Genomic DNA, 8,614 nt, shown 5'->3' on the forward strand with positions numbered 1-8,614 from the left:
CTGGCCCATAATAAGTGCCCTTTATATCTATGTGTTACTGTTATTATTATGAGTGATTAAAATTTTCATCCTAACTATACATTAAGTCTATATGTTCTAAGGCAATATCCCAATCCAAAAAGAGGCTGCGCTTTCATTGTGAGAGTTGTTTTCAAAAGTACTCAATGGATGAAGAACTATAAGTTATTACCTAAAACAGGCCAGTCAAATCTGCTATGGAACTAGAGACTGAGTCTTACTGGGTCTCTCTTTCTCTACACACACACACACACACTCTCTCTCTCTCTCTCTCTCTCCTGCTGTTAAGTAATTTGTAAGACTGTCCTATCTTTCTCTCTCTCTTGCTGTCAAGTCATTTGTAAGACTGTCCTATCTTTCTTACACGGCGTAGCTAGGGGATTTGAACTGCTGGCCTCTGGACTAGCAGCCAAGTACATAAGCACTGTGCTACCAGGGCTCCAGCATCACATAGGATACTACAAACGTTCTTTGGAAAGCCTCTGCTAGCATTAGTCTGGTGCATGCGGGGCAATAGAATGGTGTAAAGAGAAACTAAGGAGCCCAGGTGGCAGCGTGGTTAAATTGTTCAACTGCTAACAGAGCAGTCAGTGGTTTGAACCCAGCCACTGCTGGAGAAAGCTGTGGCAGTCTACCTCTGCAAAGACTTACAGCCTGGAGAGACCCTACTCTGCCTGACAGGGTTGCTAAGAGTTGGAATAAGCTCAATGGCAGTAAGTTTAGTTTGGGAAAGATAAACTTGAGAGAAAATCCAGGCACTAAGGCAGCAAGAGGCAGGTGAACATGAACACCTGGACTTCCTGAACAAGTAGCTATCTTTCTTTGCCAAAGAGTTCAACTCTGAATTTATATTCGTTTTCCTCTTTTAAATTCACAACTACATGCTCTTCCATAGACAGGTAATTATAAAATTATTCATAATCATTTATATTCTAATTCCTACTTTGGAGGACCAATTTTTACTAGAAAAGAATTAAAATTATTCTGAAAAAAGTATTATCAAAGTTAAATTTTTACTGATGGTTTATTATAATTTATATATATATATATACATGACTCACAAACAAAATGCAAAAAATAGTTCAGTACTTACTGTCAAGTAAACTTCTACCATATACTTTACCATGTTTAAAGCAATTCTGTTATTTGAAAATGTTTAAAATAATAATTTAAATAATTTATCTAAATATCAGACATTAATATTAGATATTTAGGTTCTGTTTTGTATATCCTATACTATATGTGTGAAAGATACAAATGTGCCTATGCATATATATTTTTAATTGCAATAAGTAACATACATACATCTTCCTTTGCTTATATGTAATTCTTCCCTTGGGATAAATTCGTAGACATTGAATACTGCGCCAAAATACAATGGGTTTTCAAAAAGCTTGCGAGAAAATTCCATTATTGTAAACTTCCATTTTCCATGACCCTTTTGGAACTCTGTGCATATTAACTACCTTGGAGTTATTATTACTATGTTGCTTTCCAAACAGTGTATAATATGATAGTGTAATTACCTGAATTAAAAAATCTACATTGAATTATAGGCTATGAGTTAAAAGATGTTATAATGTAGTAGTCAACACTCCCACTTTAAGAATTGAAGCAATTCAATTCCAAAGAAATGAAGTGATTTGTTTAAGCCTACAAAGCTGATTAATGACAGAATTTAATCTGGGACTCTCATTTGGGGTCCTTCCTATATAAGCTTATCCTTATTTCTAACTGGCCTCAGAACACTCTCTTCAGAGATAAAACCAGCCATGAGCCAACACAGAAGGAAAATAAAACAGGCCCATAAAATATGTGCATGCATGGAATCAGAATATATGAAAGAAGGCACAGATGGGTGGGGATGGGGAAAATAGGCAATAAGAAGAATTTTGAAGAAGAAATTCCCAAAGTCACTCCAGATCGCTCCTGTTCCAGCAGGCATGTTCTATCTGTTTACTGGCACCCCAGCATGGTCATGACCGGGGTTCTATTGCCCAGGAGGAAACAGAATGTTCACACATCATGTCAAGCGAATCCAATAGCCTCAGAGAGTCACCGCTCCCAGCAGAGCCTATCTATTAATCAATAATAATAATAATAATAATAATAATAATACTTACATTTCCAAAGCACTTGGTGCTGTGGGTTAGGTGTTGGGCTGCTAGCCCCAAGGTGGGTGGTTCTAATCCACCTGCTACTCCACAGGAGAAAGATGAGCTGTCTATTCCCCCAAAGATTTACAGTCTCAGAAATGCTGTATCAGGTCCTTATGGGTCAGAATTGAGGGGGTTGGCAGTGATTCATTATAACTGCCGTTGTATTCCTGCACACAGGTTGAGGAAGTACCATTTTCCCATTTTACAGAACAAAAAAAAGAGCAAAGACCCTATTTAGCATAACTGCAGAACCAAAATAGGAAACTCAATCTTGGCTTCTGACTTAAGGTTTTCCCATACTGAGACTTTTATTTTTTAAAATAAATTATTTTATTGAGGGCTCTCATGACAATCCATACATCAGTTGTATCAAGCACATTTGTACATATGTTGCCATCATCATTTTCAAAACATTTTCTTTCTACTTGAGTGGTTGCTATCAGCTCCTCTTTTTCCCTCCCTCCACCGCCCTCCCACCATCATGAACCCTTGATAAATTAGAAGTGATTATTATTTTCATATCTTACAGCATCCACTGTCTACCTTCACTCACATTTCTGTTGTTCGCCCCCCCTCGGGGGAGGGGGAGAAATATCTCAATCATTGTGATCGGTTCCCCCTCTCTCCCCCCATCTTCCCCATTCCTTGTTGTTATTGTTCCTGAGAGGTCTATCTGACCTGGATTCTGTGTGTCTAGAGGTCTTATCTGTACCAGTGTACATGCTCCGGTCTAGTTGGATTTGTAAGGTAGAACTGGGGTGAAACTTGTGAGGGGGGAGGGTGGGAAGCATTAAAGAACTAGAGGAATGTGTGTTTTGTCGGTGAAATACTGCACTCTGGCTGACTCGTCCCTTTCTGTGACCCTTCTGTTATTTTTTTACTGAGTAAAGAGAACTTACTAATAAAAAACAACAAAACTATTAACTGAACTGTTTTCTAAAACTTGTTTTCTGGTTTTGTTTTGTTTTTTAATTGCAAAGACCTCAAGATTAGCTTCTAGTTTCCAACAATGTATGTCAATTCATTCTTAGGAACTGGTTTCCTGTTCTGAAATGATAAATTTTTTGTCAAGCTTTAGAGTCCCTTCTAAAGGTAATAGTGTGCACTTTTAGCAAAACTGTTTGGTAAAGCTATTTTCTTGGGTAAAACTAAATGTCGAGGCTCCTTGATAAAGTGACATATTGGAAGAAACAGCAGTGAAAACACACACATGCAACAACAATTGGGCATATACTCTATTGGCTGGACAATTTTTTTCCACTATCCAAATAAACAAAGAGATGATACTCCTCTTTCCATTTCAGAAAGAGTCCAGGTCAATCAATAAACAAAAGAGAACACCTTGAAGCATGATAGCAGGGTACCACTTGTTGGCCGGTGAATTTTGCAAAGTACACCATATAATTAATCAAAGGCAACGTCTTCGTTCAGGTTTGGACCATCTGAAGGAATGGCCTAAGTGCTTAACCTAATGAGATACTTTTCAAACTGTGGGTTGTCACTCAATGATTCGTCATGACGTCCACATCGTAAGTAGCAACCTGCATGCTTTTAAAATGGAACATGTTAGCAATAAGGTAGGAGAGAACATTGCAGAACGCAACACGTGAAGTATGACTGGTGTTTACAAGAAGATGCTTGCTCTCAAACTTCAGAGCTGGTTGCAGGTTACACTTGAACCCTTGGAAGAACTACAGGGAGGCTGAAAGGTGGCAGGTGGAAAGGGGGCTTGCTTCCTTCTGTTTGACTTCTTAGTCTTGCCATCACCCAGACAAACATCTTCACCCCAGCAGGGGCAGGTCTTTCCAAGAGCAGTGGGTGGTTGCCGTTTGTAGTGTTCCACATTCCCAGCATCTGCCTGTGGCAATTACATAAGCGCATGTCCACGTGAGGGTATTATGAGTGAAGTCCAGCCTGTCCATCAGGTCACAGCCTGAGTGTGGCCTTCTCATGAGGATTCTGGGACTTCCTCTCTTCCTCCCTGGAGGCAAGACACACACTCTCCCTGCTTCACATTCCTGTTGACGAGCCACATGGAGCCACGCAGACGGCAGCCCAAGCCCTGGAGATGTGTCTTCTGCCATTGGATCTACAGGACTTTCCATTTGGCATCATTGCATGTGCTGCAGGAGTCTAAAGAGGAATTCATGGGCTAATATCAGACTTATGGGCTAATATCGAACTTATGGACTTGATCTGGACTGGGCTGGGATGTTTATTGATGCATAGTTACTTCTTGATATAAAGTTCTCTCTTACACATATATAAGTGTCAATGAATTCATTTCTCTAGTCAACCTGGACTAACACACTGCCTTATCATACTCTCTAAGATATTAGCTGGTCAGCATCCCCCTTCTCAGAGGTCCAGTCCACCTCCATGAAACCTCCTTCAAGCTTCTGAATTCTGTCAATTCCAACCTTCTGTGTTCCCTTGCCATCAGTATAGCAGCCGCTTCTGATCGCTACAGCCTCCCTGGCACTTCTGTGCACTGTCCCTCCAACTGTGGTCTGCAGACTAGTTCCTGTCCTTTAAATGCAAGTGCTTGGTGAGGACATCCGGAGCCTGCTACCACCAGGATGTACACTATCTCAGTAAGCACACTGTTTAGTTTGACCAACTTTTTTAATAGGTAGACTTTCTGGATGAAAGAAGCAATTTCCATTCTGGTGCAAGTCCCTTAACTCATTGAAGATTGGTGGCAAATAGACAGCAGATCAATTACTGCGATTTAAGTGGGCTCGGTGATCCTTTCAGTTTTGGCTAATGAGTCATTGTATTATAGTGATTCTTCAAATAACTGATTGGTTTTATCTCTGAATGTTACTCTAACTGATTCAAAGGTAGGGCATATCTTAAATAAATTTTAACGATGTGTATGAGGAGCACTGGTTCGTGGGTTGTGGATTGCGTTGTTAAGGGCAAGCTCAGCAATTTGAAGCAACAGCTGCTCCAAGGGAGAAAGGTGAAGATTTCTACTCTCACAAAAATGTACACACTCACAATGGACGGATGGCGGATTGGGATAAGAGTTGTACGAACCTCCAGTAAAATGATTTTTTAAAAATAAGAGTCTCCTAACCCACTGGGGCAGTTCTACTCAGTCCTACAGGGTCACTGTGAGTCAGATCGATTTGATGAGAGTGAGCTTATGTACATAAGCAAAATGGGCTGTAATATAGGATGTTTTTATGGTAAAAATTGAAATAACTTAGTTTTACATGTAAATTATAAGAAAAAAATTATTGAATTAAGTAAATATTTATGAATTGCCTAAATTCCAATTGCATATGTATCTACATGGTTTTGGTTTTCCTGTAAAATTCACGAAACTCATAAAGCATTTAAATGCCACCCAATACAGACTTTCATATACAAGTGAAAACAAAAGCCACATGAAAAATTGCTTAGCCTATTTTTTAAAAGGTTTGATATTCTAGACCAGCAGTTCTCAACCTGTGGGTTGTGAACCCTTTGGGGGTCAGACGACCCTTTCATAGGGGTCGCCCGATTCATAGCAGTAGCAAAATTACAGTTATGAAATAGCAAGGAAAATAATTTTGTATTTGGGGGTTCACCACAACATGAGGAACTGTATTAAAGGGGCACAGCCTTAGGAATGTTGGGGACTAGGAAATGTGTTAATCAGCACGAGTATACTGTGAGCTAACGTAAGCAGAACAGCTACAGTAATTCGGGCTCTTTCATTACAAAACTGTTTTTTTCTCTGAAAACCTGACTTATGGGCAAAAAGTCATTGTGTCCCATGATCACAGGAGCACACTATTAAGACCGTGTTATCTTTGAACTATTATATATTTCCTGCTCACCTAGCAATAACTTCAGCAGTTCACTAACAAGTCTGCATGGTCAATGGTTGGCAAGGTTGACTTCCATCTTTAGTCAGTTCTATTTGTAGAGTGAGTGCTAAACTGAAAAAGCACAGACAGTGTAAAACAGGCACACCTTAGCAAAAGTGCATCACTATAAAAGAAGCCCATTTCTTGTTTGTGATCAGGCAATGACAGAAAAACCTTTTTCTCATAATGTATTTTCTTTTGTTGCAGTTATTCAGCACATATACAGCAGATCACACCCCAATTCGATGATTTCTACACATATAACTCGGTAACAATGATTATATTCTTCCAAGAGTGCAGCCATTCTGACCCTCCGTCCCCAGGTTGTTCCTCCACCAGTAACATAAATTCACTTCTCTCTAAGAGTCCTATCTAATCTTTGGACTTGTGGTCAATTGATGCCTTTGAGAAGGAGGAGTGCCTAAGCCAGGTGGATTGACCCGGTGGCTGAAAGCAATGGACTCGGACATAATGCGATTATGAGGCCGGTGCAGGGTTTCATTCCTTTGTTGGTAGGACTGCTGTGAGCTGGAAGCAACTCAGGACACCTAACAGCACAACAGCTAGATCTTCAAAGAGTACAACGCTCAAGGCAAACAGGTTTTACCAGTGAGACTAAACGACTGCTAGGTTTTAAAAGACTTGGGGGGATGACTTGGGGCTAAGGTTGAAACATTATCTAAAGATGATCTGAGGGGTTTATCCAGACTATGCAGCTCCAGAAGATCTGAATTCCATGCCAATTTGACTGTTTTGCATCCCCCTTTTTGAGCAGGTCTTTATGATACGATACAATGGAGTTTGTGAACAGGATCTTCATTGTACAATAGGATGGAGCTTGAAGACATAAGGCTGGGTATAATAAACCTATCCAAAAGGTTAGATATTGTATGACCTCATTTATGCAAGTGTAGAACCATACCCAAACCCCAAACTCACTGCCACCGACTTGATACTAACTCATAGCAACCCGGTAGGACAAAGTAGAACTGCTCCTTAGGAGAGTCCAAGGCTGTAAATCATTATGGGAACAAACAGCCAAATCTGTTTCCTGAAGAACACCTAGGGGTTTGAACCACTGACCTTGAGCATAGCAACCCAAACATAACCCACCGTGCCACCAGGGATCTTTCTGAAAATTACAAGAGCCGGCCAGTGCATAGAGACAAAAGTTGATCAGTAGTTACTAGGAATGAGAGGGAGTGAGGGGCTGGGGAGTGGTGTATTGATTATGGAACACTGGGTTTGGGTTTCCAGTGATGGAAAATTTGCTTTTGATTGAGGGTAGGGTTGCATAGCTGATTAAGGTCATTTCTGCCACTAAGTTGTATGCTTGTAAGACGTTGAATTTGCCAACGTTGTGATACAGTAACAATGATGGCGAAGGGGAAAAGTAGTATCTGATAGCTCTGTCATGGACCCAAACAACTCATAGGAGTAGTTTCCTTTGTCTGGGGGTTTAGTCATAGCTTCGTGGGCTATTCCAGTTAATTAGCCCAATGACGTGTGGGTCTATTTCCTTACCTCCTGCTCACTGAGTAGTATATGGGTCTTAAAAGTTTGCAAGTGGCCATCCAGCCAGGCTCTATTTCCCTGGAGCAACAGAGAAACGGCGAGTAGGACATGGACTGTGTGGCCAAGGGCCTCCAGAAACAACGGCCTCCTTGGCAGGAGACCAGAAACTGGGCGACCCCCGGCTACCACTACAGACGCCATTGTGTCGGTGGCATGTAAAAGAGCCCGCATCCACACGCAGGAGCACATGTTTTTATCCTTATCGTGGAGCGTTTATGTGTTTCTTTTATCAGACATTAATTTATCACCCAATCTGGATGATTTTGGAGGGAGAAATCATTTTACCAAGGATCATTTTACACGGAAGAAATATTATTGATCTGTGTCTCCCAAAAAGATATGCTGATGTTCTAGTACCCATAAGCGTAACCTTGCCTGGAAATACGGTCTTTGAAGAGAGGCTACCAGTTCCAAGGAAGTCCTAATAGAGCAGAGTTGGCCCTAACCCAACATGAGCCATGATCTTACAGAGGAGGAGAAAGACACCAAGTTTCTGAGGCTGCAAATCTTTTTTTCTTTAAATTTTTTTCTCTATTTATTATGATGTTATCTAATGTGAGGATATTTGTTTTCTCTACCTTTATATTGTGTCCTTATGTTAGTACACATTTTCTTAACATACCATTCTTGCAACTTGCTTACTGTTGTTTTGAATTTGAGAATACAATCCCTCCAATATTGCTCATCTTTTTCTTTCTTTTTTAATCATTTTAGTGGGGGCTCATACAACTCTAATCACAATCAATACATACATCTATTGTGTCAAGGACATTTGTACATATGTTGCCATCATCATTTTCAAAACATTTTTTTTCTACTTGAGCCTTGGTATCAGCTATTTTTCCCCCTCCCCAGCCCTCTCTCCCTCATGAACCCTTGATAATTTATAATATTTTTTCATGTCTTACACTGACTGATGTCTCCCTTCACCCAATTTTCTGTTGTCCATCTCCCTTGGAGGGGATTAGATGCAGATCATTGTGATCAGCTCCCCCTTACTTC

The 8,614-nt window shown here is 40.4% G+C and overlaps 1 protein-coding gene across 1 annotated transcript in view; it reads right to left on the reverse strand.

The window, feature by feature from the left end:
* The window catches only part of CERS6 (ceramide synthase 6), a 198,960-nt gene that overhangs the window by 140,331 nt on the left and 50,015 nt on the right, over positions 1–8,614 (reverse strand). The window lies entirely within an intron of this gene.

The sequence above is a fragment of the Echinops telfairi genome, unplaced genomic scaffold, assembly GCF_000313985.2.
Source record: "Echinops telfairi isolate 266 unplaced genomic scaffold, ASM31398v2 ScPeMD7_4;HRSCAF=17, whole genome shotgun sequence".
In the NCBI taxonomy this organism is placed as follows: domain Eukaryota; kingdom Metazoa; phylum Chordata; class Mammalia; order Afrosoricida; family Tenrecidae; genus Echinops; species Echinops telfairi.